Below are 17,929 nucleotides of genomic sequence, written 5' to 3'. Positions count from 1 at the left end.
TATAGGAAGTTCAGAAAAGATCACGTCGTTGTTAGAGTAATAGTACTGTAACGGTCCTCTTTTGTAAAATAAACTAGCTAAAATGCTACATGATATTCCATATGTCTACGGTAAGTGATGGTATGTCACGCCTTCAGCCACAGAAGTAGGTAGCTTCATGCAGACATAGCAATCTTCAATTTCCATAGTCTCTACATAGTGTATTAACAAGTTTGCAAAAACATTTAAGTGTGTCCTGTTCTTAATTCCATGATAATGTAGTCCTTCCTCATCTGATGCTTCTAAGTCTTGTTTTGTTTGTCTCAGTGCTCTCTCATGTCTTGCTACACTCTGTGTTGTCAGCTCCTCACTGTCTGTATTTACAATTTCAGTAGGGACAATGTTAGTATCTTTACTTACAGTAAAGGGTATAAAGATTGTTAGTCCTATCCAGATAACTATCAGTACTACTATACTACATATACACACCTTGCAGCACGTCTTGAAACGACTGCAACTAGGTCTACCATTCACAGTTGAATCAGACATTTTGGCTCAGAAGAAGTTTCTCGACCCCTCTTTGTGTCTTTACACAACTAGCTTACTTTGTGCAAATTCACGGTGGTTCGTCTTCTTCTTCAGCAGAGTCCTCAGGGACGGGCTCTCCGTCGCTTACGTCAGTTATATCAAGATCTTCAAGTTCTTCCAAAACGAGTGTCCATTCAGGAGACTTGTACTTTTTATTTTGTCTTTTTATTCGATCACTCCTTCTTTTGGAAGAGCTTTCTTCTTGTTCGGCTATCCGTGCACTTCTCCTTGCTTCTGCACGTTTTTCTTCCACTGTCTTTATCCTTAGCCTTAATTTCTTTACGAACCTAGGCTCAAGGTGCTTTCTTTTCTTAAGTCTTTTAGTTGGCACTTGGACTTCGCTTTCTTCTCTTATCCTCTTGTTCTCTTTAACTTGTGGCAATTCTGCTTCACTTTCTTCTTCTTCCCCTATATGGCTAGTTCCAGGGCTAGCATCTAGTTCTTCTGCCTGGTTACTAATCTGGCCTTGTTCAGGAATATTTTGTTTTTGGCTTTCGATTGTCTCTGTTTCTGTTTCTGTTTCTGTTTCCTGAACCCATTCTTCTAACCCTATCTGGTCCTGTTCAAGCACTTCGATCTCTTGATTTTCTTCTGCTCGAACTATTATTCTATGTCTAAGCTGTCCCTTATCCACATCAGGAGTTAGTGGAGGTGTATCGAACACCTGTTCTGTCCCTGTCTGACCTTCTCCTTCCTCAGTTTTGATGAGAATCTCAAGCGGCTGAGGTTCTTCGCCTGTGCCTTGCTTTTCCTGACTAGTCCACTCTCTACCTTCACAAAGTCGCTCTCTGGTTCGGATGGGATCTTCGGTCAGATCAATCAATGGTATCCATTCTTCTGGCCATATGCTTGGCAGCTCGTCATCAGCTACTCCTGGCTCAGTTTCCTGGACCTCTTCAGCAGGCTGGATTCTTGGCAGTTCGTAGTCAACTACTCCTGAGCCAACGTCAGCTGTTCCTGCAGCTTGACTGGTGCTGGGCTGTTCGTTGTCAGCTGCTTCTGGTTTGGCTCCTGCAGAGTCCTCTGCTGGATGCCTTTCTTCTTCAGGTTCCTCGTCTGGTAATACCTTCTGGGTGTGGCCGGCGTGGATCCACTGGGGAACACCTGCGCACTTCACTGCAGTGGTTGTTACCAGGATTACTTGGCGTTTCTTTCCCCACCTTGGTGCCAGACAGCTTGACCGGGTGTGCTTCTTTATTTTGACCCAGTCTCCTGGAACCAAGTTGTGGAGGGGAGTCGTTGGATTGAGGATGCCGTCGTCTCCAATCTGGCGAGAGATAGAACGCACTTGGTCACCCAATCTTCTGCAGTATTCAAGCACCAAATCATCAGTAATACTCAACAGTTTGCTTCCTGGCACCCATGCTTGTCTCATCACTCTTCCCATAGTGATTTCATGGGGACTCAGGCCTGTCTTGCAGTCTGGAACACTTCTCAGTCCCATCAGGACCAGGGGCAGGGCCTTCACCCAGGTCATGCCAGTTGCATCAGTCAGCTTTGCTAGTCTGTTTTTGATAGTTCCATTTACTTGTTCCACTATCCCAGAAGCCTCTGGATGATATGCACAGTGAAGTTTCTGCCTTATTCCAAAGGCCTTACAGAGTTCAGCCAGTATTTCATTCTGAAAATGTCCACCCTTATCTGATTCAATAATGAATGGCACCCCGAATCTAGGTATCAGTTCTTTTAGTAAACACTTTGCTACTGTCAGTGCGTCACTTTGGGGAGTAGGGTAAGCTTCTACCCACTTTGAAAATACGCAAACAATGACAAGGACATATCGCTTCCCTTCACAACGGGGCATGGTGATGAAATCAATCTGTATCCTTACAAAGGGACCCCCTGACCTCCCAATTTTGCTCAGTTCAACCATTGTCCTCTTGCCTGGGTTCATCTGTTGACATGACAGGCACCTCTGGCAGATGGACTCTGCTACTTTCCTGAACTTTTTACTGTACCAAGTCTGTTGAAATACCAGAATCATGGCATCCCTACCAATGTGTGATCCCTCGTGTATTAATCTTGCCATTGTGCCAAGCAAGTGTCTGGGTAATACAGGCATACCAGTTGGGCCCAAGATGACACCATCCACACGTCTCGGTCTACACCCATCCTCCTTCCATTTCTCTCTTTCTTGCCATGGGGCCGCCTCCTGCCACTCTCTCACTTCATCCCAAGTAGGCACTTCTTCAAACACTTGAAGTTGGCAGCTGGCTCCGATCCCCCCTCGTTTAGGATTAACGATATAATGATCTCTGGCGCACCATTGGGCCACTCGATCAGCATAATCGTTTCCCAGTGATACTTTGTCCATGCTCTTCTTATGAGCAACGCATTTTACCACTGCCAGTTCCTTGGGTAACTGGATGGCCTCTAAAAGGTCATGAACAACTTTTCCATTTCGAATGGGAGTACCTGAGGAAGTCAGGAATTCCCTCTGTAGCCACAATTGGCCAAAGTCATGCACAACACCATAACAGTACTGACTGTCAGTGTACACTGTTATGCGTATGTTTTTCCCAATTTGGCAAGCTTTTATCATAGCAATCAATTCGGCTACTTGTGCAGACTTTATGTTATATAGGTAACCTGCTTCTTCAATTTTTGTTAAGGAGACTACTGCATAGGCAGCACTCAGGCCTCCTAGTTCATGTCTTAGACAGGAACCATCTACAAACAGTTCCATGTCATGCACGGGCAATGGAGTTTCTTTAATGTCTGGGCGTGGCTTGGTGCTGAACTCTGTCAGATCAATGCAATCATGTTCATCATCATCCCCACCTTCCATGTCCATGGGGTCGGGGAGTAAAGTGGCAGGGTTCAGAATACCGCACCTAACAATGCTTACATTTGCTGCACCCACAAGAATCCTCTCGTATTTAGTCAGCCGACTAGGGGTGAGATACTGCGTTTTGGTTCTGGTCAATAGAATTACCACTCCATGTGAAACATACACAGTCACAGGATGTCCCATGACAATGGACTCACTCTGTTCTAAACTTGCGCAGGTAGCAGCTACTGCTTTCAGACAGCCTGGTAACCCAGCAGCTACTGGGTCCAAGGTGGCAGAGAAATAGGCCACAGGCCTTCTGGTCGTGCCATGTTCTTGAGTCAGGACTGACAATGCGCAATTATCGCGAGTGTCACAGAATAGGGCAAATTCTTTGGAATAATCTGGCATTCCCAACGCAGGGGCTGTACACAGACAATTTTTCAGTTTTGTGAAGGCCATTAGGCTTTCATCGTCCCATTCTACAATATCTGGCATTCCTCTCGTGGTCATTTTTATCAAAGGCCTGGCTAAGACTGCAAATCCCAGAATCCACTGCCTGCAGTATCCTAGCACACCCAGGAACATTCTGATTTCCTTTTGAGTACGGGGCAACTGCATCTTTTGAATTATTCTCACTCTTTCTGATGTGACTTTTCTGACACCCTTTTCTATCTGGTGTCCTAGATATTTCACTGATTTTGCACAAAACTGAAGTTTGTCAGGGGCCACTTTATGCCCTTTCTCACACAGATGATTTAGTAGGGCAATGGTGTCAACTACACAGTCCCTATGACTTTTAGACGCCAGTAGGAGGTCGTCTATGTACTGCACTAGGACAGAGTTCCCAGGTAAGATCAAAGTCTCTAGACATTTTTTCAGGATCTGATTAAAGATAGAGGGGCTCTCTGTATACCCTTGAGGGACCCGGTTCCAGCAATACACGTGACCTTCGAAGGCAAATGAGAAAAGAAATTTGCTGTCGGGGTGCAAGGGTATCGAAAAGAATGCATGACACAAATCAATCACAGTGAACCACTCAGCATCCCAAGGAATCTGGTACAATATCACTGCTGGGTTCGGGACAATGGGGCAGCAAGGAACTACAATTTTGTTTACCTTTCTCAGGTCTTGCACTACCCTGTACTTGCCACTAGGCTTCTTGATACCCATAATCGGGGAGTTGCTTGGGCTACTCATCACTTCCTGTATGATGTTTCCTTCTAGTAATTTTTGTATTTCCTGTGTGACACCGGCTTTCACTTCAGCATTCATTCGGTAGGGCTTGGTGTTAGGGTATACTGCATTGTCCTTGATGGCTATCTGTATGGGGTCTACATCCTTCATTAATCCTACATCTTTTCCAGTGAAGTCCCACACCTCTGGCTTTACTGCTTCCTGGAGTTCTTTTGGCAAGTCTTGCAGAGTCAATCGTTTAATTTCTGAGTCAGGTCTGAGCAACAATAATTTATAAATGCCATCTTCATCCGGGGTCTGAATTTCAACACCTTTTGGTGTGCAAAAGATGGTACAGTTCATTTTGCACAGCAAATCACGACCCAGTAGATTCACTGGACTGGTGTCACAGACGACAAACCTATGCATTTGTTTAAAATTTCCAATTGAAATCTCCATTGGTTCGGTAACAGGAGTACTAATCAATTGATTAGATACACCCACTACTTGGATATTTTCTCCCGAGAGGGGTAGGTTTGGAACGTCCACTGTCCTTACAGTAGAACGGGTAGCGCCAGTGTCCAACAGAAAGGTGACATCATTTCCGTCAACCTTTCCTTCAATGTATGGTCCAGACTGGTCTACCGGCAAGGAAGCGCCAAGTACGCACTCCTTGTCCTCCCCTCTCAGGCCCCGTCAGTACTGATCATTACAAAGGAAGGTATCATTCAGCAGATACTGCGAAGTTGCTGTATTTCTGTTCTCACTGCTTTCCCAAACTTCTATCTCCTCGCCCTCTCCCTGTTTTCCCCTGTACACCTGCTTTGGTGCTCGAGGCACCTGAACTGTTTTTACCTGTGGTTGAGTCTTTCTTGGTCTTTCTTTCTGCGTCTGTGGAGTTAAATCAGGTGTTTTGGCGTTATCATCTATTAAATAGGGACACTCGTTACGCCAGTGTCCAATTTCGCCGCACTGATGGCAGGGAAATTTCTTCATAGCTTCTTCCCTGCTAAATTTGGGCCGGGGTTTTCCTCCACCCCCACCCCCAGTACCTTTGTTCTCAGCATTTTTAACCAGGTTACTCAACTGCTTTTCTTGCTGTTCTGCGAGCTTCACCTGAGCCCACATCACCTTTTCCTTGAGAGCCTTTTTCTTTTCTGCCATCTCGTCCTCGCAGTACTTTGCGTACCGCAGGACCTCATCTACCTTTTTGGAGTGCCAACAGATTTTGTTATCCTTTATCCACTGACAAATTTCAGGTCTTAAACCATTTACAAACCTGTAAATGAAATGCGTCATATCCTTCATCTCGATGTTGTCTATACCACTGTATGTTTTAAACACCTGCAACAGCCTTTCATAATAGGAGTGCACTGTCTCATCTCTTTCCTGCGTTGTTCTATCTATTTTGGTCCAATCTGTTTCCTTTGCTGGCACCTTTTCTTTCAAGTACTGAATTACCTGCTCATATTTTCCCATGACTTCCTTCGATGGCTCCCCTGTTTCTTTATTTCTTGGGTACTCTTCACTAGGCCAGGCTATGGCTATTTTACACTGGGTCCATAGATCTACCGGCACCACAATGTCGAAAAACCCATCCAGGTCCTTCCACAGGCATTTTTGTACCTTGACGAACCTCTCCACTTGCCTGTACCATTCAACTGGCTTCTCGCGCAATTTTGGAAAATCGTTCGTAAAGGACACAATATCCTGTCTGGACCAGGGGACATGCACATATTTCCCTCCTGGTACTTCGCGCATGGGGCATAACTGCTCAGGTCTTTCTACCTCTCTTAAAGCAAACTCAGGAGTCGCTTGTCGGGAGCGAGCCTCTTCTTTCTTTCTCGCCCACCTGCTTCTCCATCTTTCCACATCTCCCCATTTTTGCAGTACCCCCAATAATTCTTTAATCTGCAACTTTTTCCCTGCCACATTCAGGTGCTCTATATCTTTGTCTGAGAAGTCTGCTCTGTACGGTTTCTGCAAGGGCTTGGATTTTGAAATATCTACCCCCATACTGGCTGCGGTGTCTGTCAGTTTTTCGTGGAGTACTCTGGTGTTTCTTGTAAGGCTTTTACACATAAACGACAATTCTTCTTCAGAGTAGGTATTCAATCGATCCAAACCCACATTTCCTGCCATTAATTCTTCTATTTCTACTCTCAGCTTGTAGAGGTCTAAAGGTTTCGTTTGCGGAGTCTGTTTCTCTAATTCGCGACTCCAACTCTCAATTTCATCCGGAGTTACCAGAGAGACACTCCTAGTACCTGTTGCTGACTCTAATTTAATTTCTTTCGCATTAAAAGGGTTATGCCTCTGCTGCATTCCCTTTCCGGTCTGTTTGTTTGGCAAGTCCAAGAACGCAACTTCAGACTCGCACTCACTGGACTGATCATCTATGATTATCGGTTCCTGTCTCGGGGGTGCCATGACTGGGGTCATAACTGGAGTAATCGGATTTCCCTGACCATTTCCGTATAACGGAACCACTGGTCCAATAGTTACTGGAATGGTCAACGCCTCAGGACTGGTATTTAACTGGGAGATTTTCTGAATTATTTCTGTCCTTTGTCTAGCTAGAGCCTCTTGCTCCTTTTCCACTAGTATCCTTCTTAAAGTCGTGTCATGTAATATCTGTGGGGTCAATGGAGGAGTAAAACTCGGGGCAGTAGGATGCGTTTCACTTGGTCCCCCACCATAATTCGGTTTTGGGAACAAGGTTCCGGTGTTAAAGGACCTGCGCTCTTCCTCATAAGGAGGTTGAACAAAAGGCAGTCCTGAACTCGATGGTTTCTCTTCGTTTTCATACAGGGGTCTGGGGAAAAAAACTTTCGTACGTGAATATTTTTCTTCTTGGGTTGCGGGCACTTTGGGATACATATCCCTTGTTTCCGCCGGTTCGGGTTTCTCAAAATAGGGCAATACCTGACCACCCCCTCCCAGTCCTAGGGATCGGTCTTCTCCCTTTAGGAAGTGGCGACGGGGAGCATCTCCTACACTGGAAGGACGGGCCCCCTCATTATAAGGTGGCGGACTTCTGGTACAGATGTCATCTATCAATTCATCATCTGACTCCCCATGGGCCCCCCAATGCTTGCATTTTTCGGTATTTTTCTCACCCGCTGCAGGGTTATGACATGCTGGCATCATGGGAAACAGACCCTCAACAATCATACTCTGCCTCCACTGCTTCATCCTTTTATCCCTGGACTCCTGCTTTAGCCTGGGGTACCACTTGGTCAGACCTTTGTCCATTCGCGGTTTCTCTCTTTCAAAAGCCTCAATCTCCCATTCCTCTAATGCCTCATACTGCGTTAGTCTCGGTCTGGGGTGTAATTCATTCATGCGGGTTCTCAAATTAAATAAAATTCTGCCATTGAAAGTGCCGTCTAACGGAAAAGCCAATACTCCGTCATCTTTAGTGTACTTTACCCAATTCTCCAACCACACACAGGTGTTGTACCCTCTGTCAAACATCATGAATGAGGCAGGAGTATTTGGTGGCGGGATAGTTACGCCCTCTCTAGATTTAATTGGTTTGTCTGTTTTGAAATAATTCTTTACCCTACTTACAAGGGACATCTTTCTCTTAGCTCCGTACATGATATCGTATCTATTAGCCTTCCACTGATCCCTTTCGAACCCTTGGTTTCTTGGATCGGGTCTAGTCTCTGGACTATACGAGTGCCACATACGTTTTCTACGCTTAACTCTGTTTACAACTACCTCCAATCAGAACGCGCTTCAGAAATCCGTGCAACCAATGGGTGCGCGACTCTGAATAATCTCTGCCAATGGGTGCGCGGCCCCTTCGTGAGATAGTTCCCACGCTCCGGCGCTCACCCCTCCTTTACAATTTCAGCTCCGCTACCCGCCCGCTGCTTCTACCAATCCCAGCGCGGCACAGAGTGACGTCAGAGGCGCTTCGCGACTGACTCCCTCCCTTCACAAGGTAACGGAAACTTTCTTTCTTTTAAAGTGCTCAGTGCTTGGTTATTTTACAACAATTACACATTCGCCACAGTGCTCAAGTGTCTAGACAGAGAAAGAATTATTTTACTGCAAGTAAACTACTTCCATTTACTTTTCACGCGCTGCGGGTAGATCTCTTCCGCCTACCCTTCACTCTAGCATCGGTGAACCTGTTATTCCCCTAAACTCATCCACTCCTCCGGGATATATCCGAGTCTAAGGTTTCCCAGCGGACCCCTCTGCTTTCACCCTAGCTCCGAGGAACTTGCTACTCTTCCGATGTGACCCTTACTAGGTTACGCCACTATGGGAATTTTGCCAACGAACCCCGTTACTGACATTTATTCACACATGTACTCAGAAAACCCTAGTTAGTGCTTCCCGGTTATCTTAACCTGCACCTAACTTTCCTCGAGCCTGTGACCTCAGGACAATGGATTCTATTCACCACTTGCCCTTCCAATTCCCCGGGGAGTTCGGACAACACAAAACTAAACGGTTGACAAACGCATGGATTAATACATATAACAATACAAGAACAAGAATAATGGCAATACAACAATTCATGAATTCCAAAGCAGCGTATTCACAAGAGAATGATCAGGTCTCTTAGAACAGCCGCTCTTCTAGCAGCATTAATGTACTAGCAGCTTCCGACTCAACTAGTCTAACCAATCCTGCCTAACCTTTAGCTAGTCCCTAACCATACCTCTGCTACCAGAAAAACTGATAGAGCGCGCGAGGCCACCCGACCAATAATTTTCGCCGTTTCCGGCTTCAGGGCCCATATACTTTCAAAATCACCATATACATTGATCAGGTGACTTCACGAGCTCTACCAATTTGTGTGCGTTCCCTACTATTGTTTCTCAGTGTACCCGACTTACCATCCACCGACACGGGTACCTAATGACCACAATGAATCAGGGAGCTAGCTGTAAAAGGAAAGGCAACAAAATACAAACCTAACCAATAACATTCAAAATACTGTTGAAAATGACCACGGACAACTGGAAGTTTTAAAATGTTTATCTAAAGTTCATTGTTTCCCTGCATAAGGTGTACAAGAATAAGGCATTCAATGACTAGTAAAATGTAAATGATATAACTATAGAGAAATAAGGACAAGGTAATCATTGAAATATTGTTATGGAATATAAATGAAAAATACTACACAATCTCAAAATGTTCAATCATGGACAGACTATGCATGGGTAACTATAGGAGGGCCTATAAAGAGTAACACGCTAAGCTTAAAGTGTATGGACCTTTAAACAGTCTAGGTAAGGAGGTTCTAGACCATATCAGAAAATGACAAACTGCAATGCAAAATATAATTTCTAACAGGTGAGATGACATGGGAACACGTTTATGAGAAAATTGCAAATGACTTTACGTTCAATAGTTTGCGGCAAAAGGCATGGAAAAATCAACATATGCAAAGGTGTCACTTTATTGTAGCGAAAGGTAGAAATATAGGAAGGTGCAAGTTTTAAAGAACTTAGAGCAGTATTTACCTAGACTGGTGTGGAAACCAAACCCTGGCCACGGGTCAGTTAAGGACAGGAAACCCTCAAGGAAGGATACCCCTCAAAGGACAGCAGGTGCAGGATGGACACCCCGGACAGGACAGGATACCCTCGGATTGGAAATCAGGACAGGACCTCAGGACAGGACAGCAAACCCTCAGGACAGGACCGGAACCCACAGTTCGGAAGCAACGCCTGCGCTCCACCCTCTCTGCAGCTATCGATCAAGACCCCGATTGGGTCAGCGAACTCCCAGCAAAGTGCTTCGCCAGCACTTTAAGGTTCAGTAAAACCTTAGTCTATGGTCAAATTCGGACAGAGTGCTCCGCAGCTCTCTGTATCTTCAGTCACCTATTGAGTGCGATGGGTCAGTGACAGGTCAGCTAAACCAGACAAGTCGGACGACTTTCCTAGGTGAACCCAGGGTAGATATACTGTTTGGGGCAGTGTACCACCCCCCAATGTTGCAAAGTGTCAGAATCCCTCAATTTGGATTGGTCCTAAGGTAGGATTTGGGTAACACACCAATCATAATACAACATTTTAAGCCGGTATTTGCATACTTGGGCACCGCCTAGTGAAAATGGGGTTCCCATGAGAAACAACACGGCAAACAGTAGCGCAACATTACAATGTAACATATAAGGAGCCACATTCGCTGTTCTCGCGGGGCAGAGGTGACTTTCTCAGGAGCATCTTGCCCATCACTGCCAACTGGCTGTGTTCCATCAGTCAAGGTCCACTGTGCCGCAGAAAGTTGCGCAGGCGCAGAAGGGACCTCCAATATGGCTCTCCTCTCTCTCAGACCCCCATTCCCCGCGGTACATGAAAAGTAAGCGAAAACAAATTAATGCATAATAATGTCATCATGAAAACACATCACAGGGTTTGTACTTCTAACTTATCATCAAGAAATATACTTATGCAATCTAAATGTTAGCTACATGGAAACAACAACAAGAGCAGTGGCACGAGCAGTACCACACTGGGCCAAGCTATGTATTACGCATGCGCAAAATTTTCCCTCCACTTCTGCAGACGCGTCAGGACACGTGAGTGTGGCTGACGCATGCGCAGTAACTAAATACAAGCGGCAGCCATTTTAGGTGACTCGAGTAAATTATTTTAGTAAAACACATGTGCAAGCTTCACGATCCTTATCCAAACTAAATATAAATGTTAGTAAAACATACACTTGTTACCGTATTACACATAAACGAGGTTCTTGAGTACAGCAAGTCCGCAAAATATGCGAAGCTTTGCTTCATCAATAGGGCCTCTCCATCAGGGTCAGCCTCCTCCTGTACTGTGGAAGTTTTCGGTACCAACCCCCCCCCCCCCCTCCCTCATCACCACACCCTCCCCCTGCCACTTCTATTCCTGGCAGGCACCTGAGCCACTGTTTCAGGCTGCAAGTCTTTGTGACTTGCCTGACGGGCTACCAAGAACTGTGTCATTATAAGCACCTAATCAGACAGTCCCAACATCTCAGGATGTGTCACTGAGCTCCAAGCTCCACCTCCTTCCAGGTAGTATGTTCCAGCTCTTTCCCCAGCAGACAATTCAGTAGTGGTAACCTGGTTGTCAGCTGTCATAACTAGGAGGACTACATCAGGGACTACTTGCTCTGAATATACCAAACCACTCCTAACACTAGTCATGCTGACTCCTGTGTCGGAGCCTTCACCCTCATCCCATCCATGGTAAGCCACGGTCTGTACTTTTTAGTGTATTCTGGCATATGAGCTCTAGGTACCATCTCCTTGTTGCCCTAGGACATTAGGGTAAACTCTGCACTGCTCCCAAAACTAAATGAGATGATATCTCCCCCCAGCACTACACTGGCAAAACCTGGTGTCACCAATGGGGGGCTGCTTCTTTTGGTGACAGAAGGCACCTCCCTTCCTGAATGGGGACAGTCATAGCACTGGGGCTGGTAAGACCCCATGGGTTTCCTCCCACTACTCTCCACCTCCTTCTATGGTCAAAAGCAGATGGGACTTTCCTCTTTGAAAATTAAGTTGGCGGCCTTTAGAGAACTGTCCATCTTTCTTGGGTGCCCCCTGCTGGTGCCTTCTTTGATACTCAGGTATACTGATCCATAGGTCAGATTCCTTCCCAAGCTCTCTTGGTAGAGTTAGCTTGGAATCAATTAGGTGAAGGCACAACTCTACAAAGCAATTACTCATTATGTGCTGCTTCTTCATCAGTTTATAAAGCCTACCATAATCATTCACTATGCCCTTCACCCAACCATTTAGTACCTTACTGGAAGTATCCAAAAAAGCCACCCAAGACTGGTGTGATTGCTTCTGGTTATCCCTAACCTTCGGAGATACCTCTCAGGAGTCAATCAACACATCAGGAGTTTGTATAGCGCGGCTACTCACCCATGAGGGTCTCAAGGTACTGAATGGGGGGTCCTAATCCATTTGTATTTGAGCTTGTAAAGCGCACTGCTACCCGTCCGTAGGTTTCCTGGCGCTGTATAACTCTGGGGACCCGTCCTGGATTTCCCTGTGGGATGGTCCCTGCTGGGAGTCCCCAAGGTGGAGCCAGGCATCCCCGGAATTGATGGGGCCGTTGTGGAAATTAGGCAAGCTAATGCCCAGAGTTGCCGAGTGGAACCCCTGATTAGAGTAAGCACCTAAGCGAGAATTATCGAGTCCGCTGACCCAAGTCCACGACCCTGCCGCGTCAAGGATTGAACCCTGGTCCCGGGCCGACTTCTGCTCCCGGGTCTGCCGCCTCTAACCAGTGAGCCACACTACTCCACTACTCTGGGCATGGAGGTTCAGTAGAAATGCCTGGTCTTAAGGTCTTTCATGAATAGAAGTCCGCAACAGGGATTGAGTGACGGGAAGGGGCAAGGTGTTCCAGGTCTTGGCAGCAAGGTAAGAGAAGGATCTTCCTCCGGTCTTATGAATCTGTGGGACCGTGGCCAGGGCAAGTTGGGCAGAGCGAAGTTGTCTGGCGGGTGAGCGGAATGTGAGTCGGCATTTCAGATATGCTGGTCCTGCATCGTGGAGAGCTTTGTCATACCAAATTTAGCAATAAGGGATTCCTTATCCTTAATGGTGGCATATTTAATCTGGTCAGCTACTTCAAGGGTCAACAAGATATCCCTCCCAGGAATGGGCATGTGCTTCCACAGACTTGCCCCCGAGTCTTCCTCTAGGGCACTATGATGCCCAGGGCCACCTCATAATCTGAAAACCACTAATCTATGTCATACCCCACCACATAGCTAGGCACCAGGTATTTGAAGTTGGGAATTCTTACCTCTCCTAGGCACTTCACTGTTTCTGCCACCATCATCACTGTCGTCAGAGGACCTCTTGACCTTCAAGTTCTGCTCTCTCTGGCTTCTCTCTTGGGCCAGAATGTACAACAATCATTAACATATCATAAGGACAATAAAATTATACAAGGAAAAAGAAATGAAAAGAGAATAAAAGTGTTTTGACCCATGAGAAAAATGATTCTGAAAGAAATATATGTGTAATTATAGAAGAATACAACATTTATTTAGATTTAAAAGGTTACATAAAGCTCAGATGTGTTGTCGGTATAACAAAAACATTACAAAACATATAAAAAAAAAAGGTGGCAAACTCATAAAGGTTACATGGACATAAGAGTTCTAAAACCATACAAGAATTCCTGTACACAAAACACTGTGTCCTCCTTAAGTTGTGGCCACAATAGCGTCAACAGCGTTTCGACCGTTGTCATTAGTACATGGTCATCCTCAGGACAATACGTTAACTGAGCTTATCACCAACCAATCTATAATACACAAAATACTTTATTCACAAATGGACCAAAATAAAGATCTAGCATCATTTTTAATTGCCTCACTAAAAATAAGAATTGTGCTCGCAGAGAATAAGAGAAAGGATGATAGCTAAACTAACCCATATTAGATGTGATAATTTATCTAAGTGATAAACAACGTATAAGAGAAATCCGAAAATAGTGTCACCCTGAGAGAAAGGAAAGAAATACGCCACAAAGATAAAGACAAACCAATAAAATGAGAGTAAGGTACTTAATAAAACTTACTTTTATGCTGTAAAATCACAAACAAGCAAAACCAAGGTATGCTTGTATCGATCAAGTTCTAAAATGGAGGTAAAGGACTCAAATTACTGTCCCATTAATAATGCCTCACAAGGGGAAAAAATTACATAGATGCAGCAGCAGTTACTTACAAAATAGTCAACCACTAAAGAGTCAGTTTAAAAGTTCCACTGACTTCGATAAGGTTCGTCCGTAACTGTAAACAACATCTACTCACTTGTACAAGTTGCCCCTTTATGACATCTAAATCATGAATATCTAATAGTGGGCTTGCCATGTTAATACGTTATCAACTAAAATAATGTACCTTTTATAGATATATGTCTATGTACTGCTAGCCAGATAATAGACGTTCTAAATGGTACTATTTTGCTTTGTGAGTGCTCTGATTATGTTAAATGATACTGCTATGACATTTGCAAAAAAGTAAAAAAGTACAGATAGTAAGGTCTAATTATCAGTTATGTGGGACTCCAATACTAGTTTTATTGACGAATCGCTAAGCTTTGTCAAAAAAAAGTTGTCTTTTCTTATATTGGCACTTTTCGGGTGTTTTTTATGATTTGCGTAATAATGTTCTATGAAGACTCACCATTCTAAGATGGCGCTGATATAGTCTGCCATCTAACCCAGTCCCCTTTTCGCTGTCTCATACTGGACACGCATGCGCAATGCATATAACTAATGCATTGCGACACGGCAGCCAGTTTGAATTGCGGCTCTTCGATACAACTACGGACCCAAACTTAATTTATATTCGGTAAGCTTAATCCCCGTTTTATACAATTTTGGCGTAGCGTAATTAAATTAAATTTTTTTTGAAGATCCGTCACATTCCAACCTTTTTTCCCCCTTCTTAGTTTGGGTGCCACAACATTGATGGATTTGTGGCAGCGACTTCATTAAACAGTCTGTTGCTAAATTTCAGGAACCAGGTAAAAAAACACTGAACTATGTGTAGCTTTAAAACAAAAGTAGTATGTGTAGGCTACATTGCGTTGTATACTGTCAGTAACTTGGTCGATAACCAGTTCTCTGACCTTACCTTTTGATGTTGTTTACAGTTACGGACGAACCTTATCGAAGTCAGTTGAACTTTTAAACTGACTCTTTAGCGGTTGACTATTTTGTAAGTAACTACTGCTGCATCTATGTAATTTTTTCCCCTTGTGAGGCATTATTAATGGGACAGTAATTTGAGTCCTTTACCTCCATTTTAGAACTTGATCGATACAAGCATACCTTGGTTTTGCTTGTTTGTGATTTTACAGCATAAAAGTAAGTGTTATTAAGTACGCTTACTCTCATTTTATTGGTTTGTCTTTATCTTTGTGGCGTATTTCTATCCTTTCTCTCAGGGTGACACTATTTTTGGATTTCTCTTATACGTTGATTATCACTTAGATAAATTATCACATCTAATATGGGTTAGTTTAGCTATCATCCTTTCTCTTATTCTCTGCGAGCACAATTCTTATTTTTAGTGAGGCAATTAACAATGATGCTAGATCTTTATTTTGGTCCATTTGTGAATAAAGTATTTTGTGTATTATAGATTGGTTGGTGATAAGCTCAGTTAACTTATTGTCCTGAGGATGACCATGTACTAATGACAACGGTCGAAACGCCGTCGACGCTATTGTGGCCACAACTTAAGGAGGACACAGTGTTTTGTGTACAGGAGTTCTTGTATGGTTTTAGAACTCTTATGTCCATGTAACCTCTATGTGTTTGCCACTTGTCTGTTTTTTTTATATATGTTTTGTAATGTTTTTGTTATACCGACAACACATCTGAGCTTTATGTAACCTTTTAAATCTAAATAAATTTTGTATTCTTCTATAATTACACGTATATTTCTTTCAGAATCATTTTTCACATGGGCCAAAACACTTTTATTCTCTTTTCATTTATTTTTCCTTGTATAATTTTATTGTCCTTATGATATGTTAATGATTGTTGTACATTCTGAACCTTTGTTTGAAAAAATAATTATAGCCCCTGGTTCAGGTGGTTAGGGCTGCCCCTGTGGTGTTGAATAATCTCTAATGGGCCAGCAGAATTTTGTTTTCTTCAGAGCCAACTTTTTCTCTTTCAGGGCCAGGGTTGTTGCTGATTCCTTCTTCTCCATCAGGGCCAGGATGGACAATTTCAGCTTCAACTCCCTCTCTGCCACCGCCTGTCCTCCTGATTGGGTCACACTGATAGGAGACAAATTGCAGTTGATCTGGCCCCTGTGGGCTTACCCTCCTTTGGCTCTCAAGCCTCTTCAATGTCAACTTAATTTCCTTCCTCCACCTCCCGCTCTACTTCTTCACTCACTTGCTCCTGTTGAGTGGACTAAAGCATGCATACTCCCTCCCATGCACTGAGGGCAATCTGGTATCTTCACCAGCTTTACCTCTAGTTCTTTGCACATGATCCTCAGATGTACCATGCCGAGGCTCTTCATGCTGCTCATATCCACTTCCATTCTCTCAAAAACCACAAGTGCAAAAACTGGAGGAAAGAAGTGAATTCAGGAAAAATCAAAAGGACCAATCAAAAATGATTGGGGAATTTGGAAATCACAAAGTCGAGTACTTTAAAAATGATTTTTGATTTAAACATAAATCACTGAGTGGTACTGCTACACAAGTCCTTGACCCCACCACTGAACGGCAATGTAAGAAATTGGATTATTAATTGGGGTGGGTAACTATCCACCTCAATGAGTTATCACCGCCATTGTTATGGTGATCCACTACAGTCACTAAGAAACACCTGAGCTTAACACGTTGGTAGTAATGGCATAGAGTAGACCCACTCAACTTAGAAGCACTGTGTAAAGTATTTGTACAGTATCAAAACAGTAATAAAGTCTAAATGTAAAACAATAATAATCCGCAAACCAAGTTAGAAAAAAGAGTAAAATTAAACAATCAAAATGACAAGAGTCCAAAAAAGAGAACCTGAAATATAAACTTTTAATTTTTTAAGTTGAAATAGCACAAAGAAGCATAAATGCCAATGATAGTCAATGGACAGGGTAGATCAGAACCTAGACTCAATTTGAGGCTAGCTGTTGGCTACACCAAGTTCATCCTGGTCAAAGATTTTACCTTCTGACTTACGGGCATATGCATCAACATTCGGTAATACCTGTCGGTAATACCGAAAAATAACGACTCGCTATTATGAACATGCAAACCGCGATGCATCAAACTAATCATTAAAAATTACCGAGTCGTTAATAATCGCTATTAAATAACGATTATACGCCAGCGAGAGTAGCAAAAACCGAAATCGGTAATACCGAATCGGTATTAGTGAATCCGGTATTAGCGGATTCGATATTAACGAAAACGGGAAATTTACGCGACGCTTCGGAAGCAGGCCGATGACATCACAACCAGGAAGTAGGACAGCCACGCTGCATTCAGTGTTCGGAGTAGCACAGAGGAGGAGGCAGAGCACAGGAGCTGAGGACCCTGACAGAACCAGTAGCAACCAGGAAAAGGCAAGCAGGACAAGATGGAGAAGGAGGCCCCCCAGCATGGAAAGGACACACCCCGAAAGCGAAAACGGAAGTTTTCAGATAAGGAGCTGGAAATCTTAATAGAGAGTGTGACCAGCAACCATGACCGACTCTTTGGAAAGTTGTCGCTGAAGGTGCCAGAGGCTGAAAAAAGAAAGATGTGGCTGCGCATCAAGGACAAGGTGAATGCCTGCGGAGTCACCCACCGCAGCATCGACGACCTAAAAAAACGCTGGTACGACCTGCGTAAGAGGGCCAAGGAGAGGATAGCGCAGAGGGTCAAAGATGCTGCTGGCACAGGAGGGGGCACATCCA

The 17,929-nt window shown here is 44.1% G+C and overlaps 1 protein-coding gene across 2 annotated transcripts in view; it reads left to right on the top strand.

The window, feature by feature from the left end:
* LOC144767371 (uncharacterized) overlaps positions 1-17,929 on the top strand; it is a 270,245-nt gene that overhangs the window by 236,028 nt on the left and 16,288 nt on the right. The window lies entirely within an intron of this gene.

The sequence above is a fragment of the Lissotriton helveticus genome, chromosome 7, assembly GCF_964261635.1.
Source record: "Lissotriton helveticus chromosome 7, aLisHel1.1, whole genome shotgun sequence".
NCBI classification, from domain to species: domain Eukaryota; kingdom Metazoa; phylum Chordata; class Amphibia; order Caudata; family Salamandridae; genus Lissotriton; species Lissotriton helveticus.
This window is presented reverse-complemented; position numbering and strand designations above follow the sequence as displayed.